Here is an 11,040-nt window from a genome sequence, read left to right on the forward strand (position 1 = left end):
GAGTCTGCATTTCTAAACTGCCTGCAAAGGAAAGTTCTTGAGAAATAGGATCTAACTCTGTCTGCAGCAAGAAAATACAGGTCTCATACTGTTTATATTTATCGAACCCATACTATGTGCCAGCCACCGCACTATGTTAGAAGTCATGCTCTAGTTAAGAATAAAGGTAATTAAATCAACAGTGGCAATTCCCTGTGACAGGCCCTGGAGTGGACGTATGTGTGCATCCACTGCTGCAGGAATGGTGGTTCTAAGGTACATACATGCCCAGGACACACAGCCCAGGGCCTAAGCCAAGCTTTCTCTCCTCTGCTGTTAGAAAAACATCTCCATGTTTGAGCTTATGGGGCTCGTTGTCACCCTCCTCAGCTCCCTGAGGGGCTGCCTGGGAAAGATGCCTCGACTTGGTTGTTTACCTGGCTTGTCAGGGCACAGGTAGAGAGCCCTGCCCTGGCTAGGACTGTCAAGACCCTGCTTTGTCTCTCAGGAAAGCAGGCAGGCAAGCTGGCCTTCTCTCCCTGCTGCAGGGCAGGGCGGAGCTGCCAACCAGCTAGCTCAGTGCTTCTGGCCTGCTAGTGGCTTCTCTCTTCTCACAAAGACTACTGTGTTGGATCTGTTTTTCTAAGTCAGATAGTTATTTGATTTCATCTCAGAACTCAGTGCCAGCATTCCACGTTGCCTGCATTACCACGCAGACCGTGGTGTGAGAAGGAATTAGGGTTCCTGGGGCACAATCAGAGACTGCACTCCTCCATTCAGGCAGGTGGAGTCAGGAGAGGCTTCCCGCACCCACTGTCCAAGCTGTGCCAGGCCTGGGGCTGCTCAGCAAGAGAGCAGAGAGGCTCTGGTGTCAGGGGGAGCCCAGGCTCCACTAGGCCACATAACCACCATGAGATGCCACAGATTGGGATGAAAACCAACCCAGAGTTTGTCCCTGATTCCCTTCTCCCTTTCCCTATTTTCTCTGTCTTGATCCAGCATGCAGGGTCTGGGCAAACTGAGAGAGGCATCATGTGTGTGGGGTCGTGCCAGGATATAGAATCCCAAGGCCAGGCTGGGCCTAAGAGATGGAGAGAAATCATCAGTGGGGGCAGCGAGGGGCCTCGTAAGTAAAGGAAATCCCAAACTCAGTCGAGAGGGAGGCAGAAGTTCCAAGCTAGAGAACTGATGCAAATATCAGAACTATAGCTGGCTCAGTTCTGGCCAGAGACAGGAAGAGGAATCATGAGGACAGAAACCAGGAGAGTCAGAAACGGTTTTGGAAGGAGTCAGGAATGCTCCGGTGGCCAGTGGCCAGTTAAAGGTCTATGTAGTCATTACTGGGGAAAAGAGATGGCAGAAACTCTCCGTCTGGGGTTGTGAACATATGCTCAGTGGATTTGTCTCTGGGTAAATCCTAGATTGAGGGTCTTGTGTTTCTTTCTCCCAGGTACTCCCAGGGTATGACTAGTCTGGAACTCTTTTTAAAGTTGAAGATTTCAGGACCATGCAAGTGGAATGAATATCAGCCCCAAACCCGTGAGAAGATTCATGTTTATAAAGTCTCAAAGGAGAGGCTTTTTTTCCACTCAGATCCTGGGCCAAGACATAAATGCTTTTTTTATTCTCTCCACAGTAATGGGTGCATTGTTTTTTCTAGTCTGTTATTTCACTATTCACTGAAGTGCCCAGCTCTATGTAGGGTGTAGGTGTGGAGAGGAAGATTCTCAGATCTAATACCCATCTCATTTAGGCCTAAGACCTCCCCTTTTTTTCATGCAGCTGTTAAAATTTAAGTCTCTTGTTACCTAAGATCAGAGAACTTTCAGAGGGATCTGCAGCTTCAGTTACTCACTTGACCCTCTGTTTTTTAGTGTCCTATTTGTCTTTGTCCAGGAGCATTTCTCATACGTCTCTTGCATCTTGTATGTGCATTTAAAAAGATCTTTGCAATGGTTTATTGAGTGTTTCCAGATAATTTTTAAGTAGTTGGGAGGTGTTTCAGTTTGCCTAGAATCTAAATTTTTTCTGCTTCCACTCTTGCTTCTTCTATTTCAGTCTTACAAGAGCCAGTGTAGTCCTTAAAAAATAAAGCAAAACAAACAAAAACTTTATGTTGTTTTTCACTTGCATACAACCCTTCAGCAGTTTCTCATAGCTCTCTGCTAATTACGATACTGTTTTGTCAATGTTTTTGTATATCCCATTATCTTTTCCATTTCTCTTTTATAATCAGCACCACTTTTGGGAGAAACACCTCTCACATTCCACATGGCGCTGTGGCTGCCAGTGATGTTAGTGCTTTCTCTTTTCCTTTCTTCACCCTCCACCCCAGTTTAGCCACAGATATAGGTACATGGCCGAGGTTAGGCTAATCATTATACCACATTCCTGTGGACATACTAATTGGTTTAATGGGTAGGCATGTGACCCAGACTGGGCCAATCAGAGTATTTCCCTGACTTTTTTCTAAATGGAGATAGAGAGGTAACTTCCTCTTCCTTTTGGATCATAGGTTGTAAGGATGTGGGTCTAGTGAATATCAGTTACTATTTTCCTACCAGATTGATAGAATCTGTCAATGCAGGAGAAAATTAGACCAACTTATAAATTCAGGAGTAAGCAAAGACAATGAATTTGTGGAAAAGAAAGTTTAAATGATACCATCTGAACTCCTGGATCCAGCCATACCTGAAGCTTTAACTCAAGACTTCTCAATTATATGAACCAATAAATTGCTTTTCATTTAAATTGTTTGCAGTAGGTCTTTGTCATATGTAACGAAAAGAGGCTTGACCAACAGAGGGTCCAATCCTTAACATGGCATTCTAAGGCCTTGTGTGATCTGGTCGCTGCCCATTTCTCCACCCTCTCCTCACGCCACTCTTTTTCTCTTTCAGTAGTCCATCAATACAGAACTCATTTCATTTCTTCTAATGTGCCAGAGTCTTCATGTCTCAGAGTCTTCAGACATGTTGTTCTAAATCACTTTGGCAAATTCCTACATTTCCTTCGGGTGTCTGCATATATGCCGTGTCCTTAGGGAAGACTTTTCTGACCAATTAACTAGGCCAGAGTTTTCCTCTTCCCTTCTGCATTATATATTCCCACAGCAACCTGTGCTTTTCCTTCCAAACACTCATCACGTTAATAATAAACAAATTCCTTGTTTACAATGAGATAATTCTGTGCTTATAGTCTATCTTCTCTGTTGAAGTATAAGCCTCATGAAATTAAGGACCGTTTGTCTTGATTGTCATTGTGTATCCAACGCCTAGCTCAGTGCTTGACACAAAGTAGGTGCTTCATAAATATCTGGCAAAGGAAAAAAAAAATAAGTGGTTCAGTGTTTGACTTGGAAGCCTACGCTTTTGATCTCCTCGGGCTTTGTTAACTAATGAACACTGGCAGTCCTGATTTGTGATGTGACTACAGAAGGCTCCCTGGGGGAGGTAGAGAACCTAATGTGTAATTTAGTCAGGTATGCTGAGCTGGATTTCTGCCTGGCCAGGCCAGAGTGGACCTTGCTCCCAGGAGATGGCAGTGTTGTACAGTTTCTGACTCTCCGAGGCTCCCAAATTTACTTCCGAAGCCTCGAGGCCTCTGAAAGTTTTCGGACTGGACTTTGACCCCTCCCATCCTGGAGGCCAAAGTCCTTTGAAAGAGCTGTGTATTCCAAACAGCTCAGAATCAGGGCCTTTATTTCAGAGACTGGCCATCCCTCAATCCAAGATAAACAAACCCCCGACTGATTGATTGATTGATCTGGTTCGGTTCTCTTTTCAAGAACTACATCTTTCTCAGGGCAGCTCCAAGGCTGCCTGTCAGCCTTTATGCTCTACAAACTTCTAGGAGAGAAGATTAAGGCCACAGAGTCCATATCTCCTGGGGCTATGGAAGAGTCTCCCTACTCATTCTTTCTCCCAAATCCAGAGGCTGCTACTAAGGGTGAAAATAGCACAACTTCCAACATGGACCCGCAAGTGGACAGTCCTCTGTTCAAATCCTGCCTCTAACACTTATTGGGTGACCAAGGATAAACAACTTGCTTTCTCTCAATGAAAGAATAGTAATGTCTACTTTTCAGGCTTGTGCTGAGTGATAGAGCCAGAGTTTGGAGACCATGTGGTATCCTGCCTGGAGCACAGTGCTTAGTAAATATCAGTTCCCTTCCCTGTGCCTTGTCTCCTCCAATCCCCACCACCGCGGGGCCACTTGCAAAGGGAGAAAACGTGAGAAAGCCTGCTCAGTAGGTTTTTACAAATGTAGCAAATGCCTAAAAACAACAACTTTCTTCACTTCCCCCAAGCACCTTCCTATCCCCAGTGTGACTGTAAAGCCAGATTAAAAAGTGCTGATGGTCATTGGAACACGCCCAGTCAGATAAACCCACATCACCAGTCTCATCCTGGTGAGCCTGCTTCTGCTGCTCCCCACTGAGGCGAACCAGGTGCTCCTGGGAGTCCTGAGATCTACCCTGGCCCAGAGGCCTTGGCTCCTTTTCAGTTCATTTCTTTCTTTTGTGGTGGAGCATCTGGGCCGTAGTGCTGGAAGTGTTTTGGCCCTGGTGCGGGGCCCTTATCTCCCGGCTGTGTGAGCCCCATTCCTGCCATGTCAGAACCCATTAGAGGCCACTCTGCTGAGGCTTTTGAAGGAGTAATCGGTTTGTAGAGAGAAGGGGCTGTGCCAAGCCAGGCCAGATGGAGTAAGTAATGAAGGCCCCAGATTAATCTCACTTGTCTCTTTTTTCCAATATGAAGGCTCAACCCAAGGGCTTGGCAGTCTCAAGACAAATTATACTTGTCAGCTTCAAAGCACAAGTTCCCTTCCAAGTCAGCATGTTTGTGCTTTCTCTTTCTCTCCCCATCTCCTTCTCCCTCTCTTGAAAAAAAAAGAAAACTGGAGTAAAAAATGGGGTGCATATGACATGCTGTGATTGTTTTGCATCACTGTAATAATAAGAGCTTCCATTAGGCATTTACTATGTACTAGGCAACATACCGAGTCCTTTACATACATTCAACTCGTTTATTTCTCACCATAACCCTACAAAACAGGAATATACTAGTATCCCCATTTTACAGATCAGGAAACCAAGGTTCAGAGAGGATGACTGACTCAAGGTCATACAGTCAGTAAATCGTGGAGCAAGGACTCAAACCTAGGTTCCTGTTACTCCAACCACTACACTTTACACAATCTTTAGTCTTCAGAGCCTTTGATCTCTCTATTTGTCTTTGCCTGAAGGAAGAATCCAGCTCTGAAGCCAAGAACACAGTTTCCTGCTCCTTCTCATTGTTAAAAATTCCCCCTGGAGTCTTGGGCTGAAAGCAAGGAGTAAGTAAGGTTTGGGTTCCCAGAGAAACATTTCCTAAAGTATACTTAATAAAATCCTAGTCTTTGAGATATATGGGACCAAACATTCTGAGGTTAAATAAATTTGAGAAGCACTACATATAATTGATCTTTCTAGAGTCACACAGTATGTGAGCAGGCAAGAAGTCCTGAAATTAAAGAAACCCAGTGAGCTTTGTTTTACCCCATTTCTCTAAATTATTTGACCCAGTAATGTTTTTCAAGGCACACCTAGGAACATTAATGGAACTGAGACCTCAGAAATCAATCTTCTCCAGAGCCCTGCTGCTTAAAGTACTGTGCTCAGACCAGCACAGCAGCATCACCTGGGTGCTCACTAGAAATGCAGATCTCAGGCCACGCCCTAGACCCATTGAATTTCCAGGTGCTGTGAGGCACTAACATCTGGGAAGCCCTGATCTAGGTTAGGGTATAGCCAAACCAAGGTCAGTAGACCTGGTAGCTTACTAAGCCTCATCCAGTCGCCCAGTTTTCAAAGGATGTCAACATGAGTGTTGTACATTAGGAAAACTAAATTAGAAAGAAGGATCAGTTTCTCCCTTGTCCAAACAGCCCCACCCCCACAACTAAACATAAACATAACATGGAGAAAGAATGCTATAGGGCACTGGCCCACCTATAAGTTTTTAGTAATTCCTCATTAAGAAGAGTTAGCTCTATAAACAGTTGTTTTCTCCTTCATTTCATACATGCTGCCCCAGAACAGAGTTCTTACCATTTTGGTTAAAAATTTCCAGACATGTGTGCTGAGCCAGATCTGGCAACCCCCCACCATCTTCCATGCTCACAGCCCTGCCTAAGTGAAAGTGTTTTACCTATAACCCCTGAGGGAGCAACAGTCCCATATGCCATAGCAACCCACTGTGTGTTCCTCCCAAATCTCAATTGGGCCAGGAGCAATTGGACCACAGATGGGCATTTGACTATATACTGTCAAGCAAAGTGATGCTCCCTGGGGCAAAGTATGATTTATACAAGACAGTGAAAAAAAGCAATGACTGCCTAAGTTAAAGGTTCTAACACAGAGAAAAGCTGCACTGGACATGCACAGGCAAAGCGTAAGCCAACGTTATGATTGAGCAGAAACTGTGAAGAAGCAGTGGCTATGAGGTGGAGAAAAGATATAGCAGAAGATGAGAACGAGGGTGAAAGAACAGCAGATGTGTGCAGAGCCTGGGCATGCTTGAGGGAGAGCCGCGAGCAATGAATCATACCTTGTATTGGTTTCCTGTGGCTGCTGTAACAAATGACCAGAAACTTGGTGGCTTAAAACAACAGAAATTTATTCTCTCATAGTTCCAAGGAGGCAGAAGTCTGAAATCATGCTGTCTTCAGGGCCATACTCCCTCTAGAAGCTCTAGGGAAGAATTCTTTCTTGCTTTTTTCATCTTCTGGTGGCTCCCAGCATTCCTTGGCTTGTGGCAGCATCACTCCAGCCTCTGCCTCCTCCTCTGTGTCAAATATCCTTCTGTCACTCTTAAAATATATTTGTAATTGCATTTAGGGCCCACTTGGATAGTACAGAATAACCTCTCCATCTGAAGATCCTAAATTTAGTCATGTCTGCAAAGTCCTTTGGCCAAATAAGGTAATAGCTATGAACTAATTTTTGTCCTTCCCCCCTCATTCTCCATTCCTGAGCTAAAGCCCTAACACTCAATGCGACTGTATTTAGAGACAGAGCTTTTAGGAGCTACTTACGGTTAAATGAGGTCATATGTGTGGGATCCTAATTGGATAGGATTGGTGGCCTTAGAAGAAGAGAGATTGCTTTCCACGTGCACACACTGAAAAAGCCCATGAGAGGACACGGGAAGAAGCATCTGTCTGCAAGCAACAAGAGAGCTCTCATCAGGAACCTAGTTGACCAGCACCTTAATGTTGGATTCCCCAGCCTCCAGAACTATGAGAAATTAATTTCTATTATTTAAACCACCCAGTATTTGGTATTTTGTCATGGCGGCCTGAGCTGACTAATACAGTAACGCTTACAGGTTCCATAAGGACCCGACATGGAACCTGTAAGGGTTACTGTATAGGGGGTCATTATCCTGCCTACTACTCACCTCAAGCTCAGGATCCTTGCCTTGGTCTACAGTAGCTTTCCAGTGTCTGTTCCTACTGGAGTCTGGAGTCAGCTCTTCTTGCTTTTTTTTTGCATTCTGAGATGGGGCTCGTTCGGAGCAAGTCACTGTTCTTTGCAATCCTGCTGACCCAAAACACATACACGTACTTAGGTGATGTGATGGGAGACCAGCTGTCCTAAATCTCACCTGTCCTCTGAAGTAAAATTCCAATATTTCATTCCTCTGTGATACACATTGCCTGCGGCTTATCTTTTTCTTTTATTCTCCCCTCTTTACTTCCCCCCACCCATTCCACCCCTGACCTATGGATGTTGCCATTTTCCCTTAAGTACTAGATCTCTGAAGACAGGATGTCTCCTCCCACGTGCTCATGTCCACCCGGAGTCTGGCGCACCTGGGGCCTGGCGGACCAGGGATATGGTCCGTGTCTCCACCTGGGATGTGAACTTAGGACCTTCTGCACGTAAAGCAGACATGCTAATCGCTACACTATGGAGCCACCCCCTACATTTTTCTTTTAAAATGAGCATACTTCTAGGAAAGATAACAGCTTAAGCCTATATCAGTCAGAGTCCAGTTAGGAAACAGAACTCAATAGAGGGGATTTAATTCAGGGAATTTGTTATAGAGATGTTCAAAAGGCTGAAAGTACAACCAGAGGAAGGTGAGGTTACCCAGAAAGGAATGTATTTAGGAGGAAATGGTATTATCAGAGCCGAGGACCAGAGTGGGCTGGCAGGAGCTAGAATCTTGGGCTATCTGAGGGGCACCGTGGGCTGGGTCATCAGGTAAGAGTCCACAGCAGGAGCTGCCTGACAAGAGCCAAGCTCACTGAGAGAAGGGTGCTCAATGGGAAGTGGAATCACAGAGGAGATGCCACTAGGGCTCCAGATGCTGCCTGGAGCTGAGAGGAGGGGAGCAAAACACCCTGACTTCTCCTCAATCCATGCCTTCCCTTTCCCACTAGTGCCTCCCATTGGCTGAACCCAGCCAAATCCTGTGGGCAAAGGAACCTAAGAAATGTTTGCAAGGATGGCAATGAGATTCAAAGTAGAGCGGGATAAGGGTGGGAATGGATCAGAGAGCCAGCAGGCAAATAACTGGCACAGAGCCCTAGACACCCATGTGAGGGACCAGATGGTTTTTTCCTTGAGAACGAGCCTGCAGCAGGGAACAAAGGGAAGGTGGTGGGGAGAGGGTGAGAACACTAATGGGCTAGAGAGGAACCATGGGTGAAGTATAGAGAGCATCTACTCCCCAGCGTTGCCAGGCATCCAGCCTGACTCTCTTGTCTCTGAACTTTACGTGCTTCCAGCATATTCGACTACTGCACTGCTAGAATCACAGGTAAACCCTGCTATGGGCAATCTCCAGGACCCACTCAGACCACCTCTACAAACTCACATAGACCCACCCCAGCTCTTGACATCCACTTCAGGCCAACTCTCATTAGGGAGGTTGGAGACTCACCTTTTTGGTTTTAGCCCTAGTCCCTCTCCTGGTCTCGGTTCCATTACTCATTTCTCCAAAAGCTGACACAGAGATGCTGCCAAAAGGAGCATGACAATGGCTGATTCCCTGTAGGAAGACCTGTAAACTTATCTTAACTGGCAGGATGAAGTCACAAGCAATTATTAAGTGACTACTGTATGCTCTTTGCTGTATTGGGACCACAGGAATGCATGCACACAGGTCACTGAACATAAGCTTGTCCCATTTTCTAGGTAATCCTTTCTCAAAGGTCACTGAGAAATTAGCTCCCTCCCTTCCTTTCTTTCTTCCTTTTTTTTCCTATACATCATCAAACATTTATGTGCCAACCAGGAATTCAATGGTGAGCCAGCAAGGACATCCTCTATGTCGTTAAGGAACCTCAGTTTGGTGAGGTTGAAAGAAGTACAATTATAGTTTAATGAAAGAGGCCTGGGGGAAGGGGAAAGGGCCAGAAAAACATGATGGAATTGATTCTTGGAAGGGTTTAGTGTAAAAACAGTTACATTTGAATTTCAGCATAAGTATGTTCCAGATATTATGTGGGACAAATTTGTACTAAAAATATATTTATTGTTTATCTGAAATTCAAATTCAAATTCCTTTTTCTTTTGCCTCCTTGAAAGCAAGATGGGTCACCAGAAGCTCTTTTGGTGTCATCTGCGAAAATTCAGCTAGTATTCTTGTTTTTGCTATGCCTGCCCAAACTGACACGGTCAGATCCAAAAATATGGCCTCAATATGTTCATCAGTGTTTCCATAAGTATGAGAAGGATATAAGCTTCATCGAGTTAGACTAAAGGATCTTCCTTGAGTGGATCATCCAAGACATCTATCTGATGAAAGAAACAGTGCTAGCTCTCTGTACATTAAACAACAAAAACCAAAAGAATTTGAAATATTTAATTGGTTATAGAAATCTCTTTTTTAAAGTTTACTGTTATCTTTCAATGGATTCATCTTCAAAATATATGACTTATTTCTCCTTAGTTATTTAAAAATATTCATGCTGAAAAAAAAGGGAGAATTCTTTCTTTCTGCCTCTCTCCCAACTGGGATATCGGTGTTCTCCCACCTTTGGACTTGGACTCAGACTGGAACTATACCATCAGCATTCCTGGGTCTCCAGCTCGCCAAATGCAGATATTGAACTTCTCAGCCTCCACAATCCACATGAGCTAATTCCTTACAGTAAATCTCTTTATGTATATATCTCTGTATACACACACAGACACACACACACACACACACAAATGGTTCTTTTTCTCCGGAGAACCCAGATGAAATTACTGTTTTCTCCCATTTTGATAAATAATCCCCAGGCATCCATATGCTCAAGTCAAAAATCTAAGAGTTATTGTTCAATTCTTCCTATCCAATGCATCCTAGAATGGTATCAACTTAACCTCAGAAAAATATCCTAAACTTCCCACTTTTCTCAACAATTAACGCCACTATCCAAGGCACCATCATCTCCCACCCAGACGATAGCATTTAACGGTGCTGCTACTTCTAGTCCTGCCTCACCTTTATTCTCCATAAATAGCAGCCAAAGTGAACTCTTAAAAACTAAATCACAACACATCACTTCCCTGTTTAAAACCCTCTAATGGCTTCACAGAACACTTAGAATAAACTTCAAACATCTAGCCCTAGCTCATAAACTCCACATGATCTCTCCCCTGACTATCTCTTCAACTCTTTACCCTGACCTCTTTCGATTCCTCACTCATTCCAACCACCTTTCTGACTGACGCTTTGCACTAGCTGTTTCCTCTTTCCAGAACGCTCTCCATCCCCAGCCAATATTCTCTTGAGGCAAATGCCTTCTTCTCAGAGAAGCTTTCCCTGACCAATCATTCTTGGGTAGCTACTTAGTCATTATCACATTACCGTATTGCAATTGCCAGCATCGTTAGCATTTATTACTAACAAAACATTTTACTGGTTTTTTTTGTTCTTGTCTTTCTTTCTTTATTTCTTTCCCTTCACCAGAGTTCACTACTCTGTATCTAGTTGCTAAAACAATACCCTGGCCATAGTAGGCATGTGACAGCATTTGTCGAATGACTGATATGTGGCATTGAGATGTTTCTTCGTGCCTCTT

General features: G+C 44.3%; 1 pseudogene; it reads left to right on the forward strand.

Annotated features, from left to right (window-relative positions):
- Positions 1 to 9,563: 9,563 nt before the first annotated feature.
- On the forward strand, positions 9,564 to 9,733 carry LOC102879105 (annotated as a pseudogene).
- Positions 9,734 to 11,040: the final 1,307 nt, after the last annotated feature.

The sequence above is a fragment of the Pteropus alecto genome, unplaced genomic scaffold (assembly GCF_000325575.1).
Source record: "Pteropus alecto unplaced genomic scaffold, ASM32557v1 scaffold25, whole genome shotgun sequence".
NCBI lineage: Eukaryota > Metazoa > Chordata > Mammalia > Chiroptera > Pteropodidae > Pteropus > Pteropus alecto.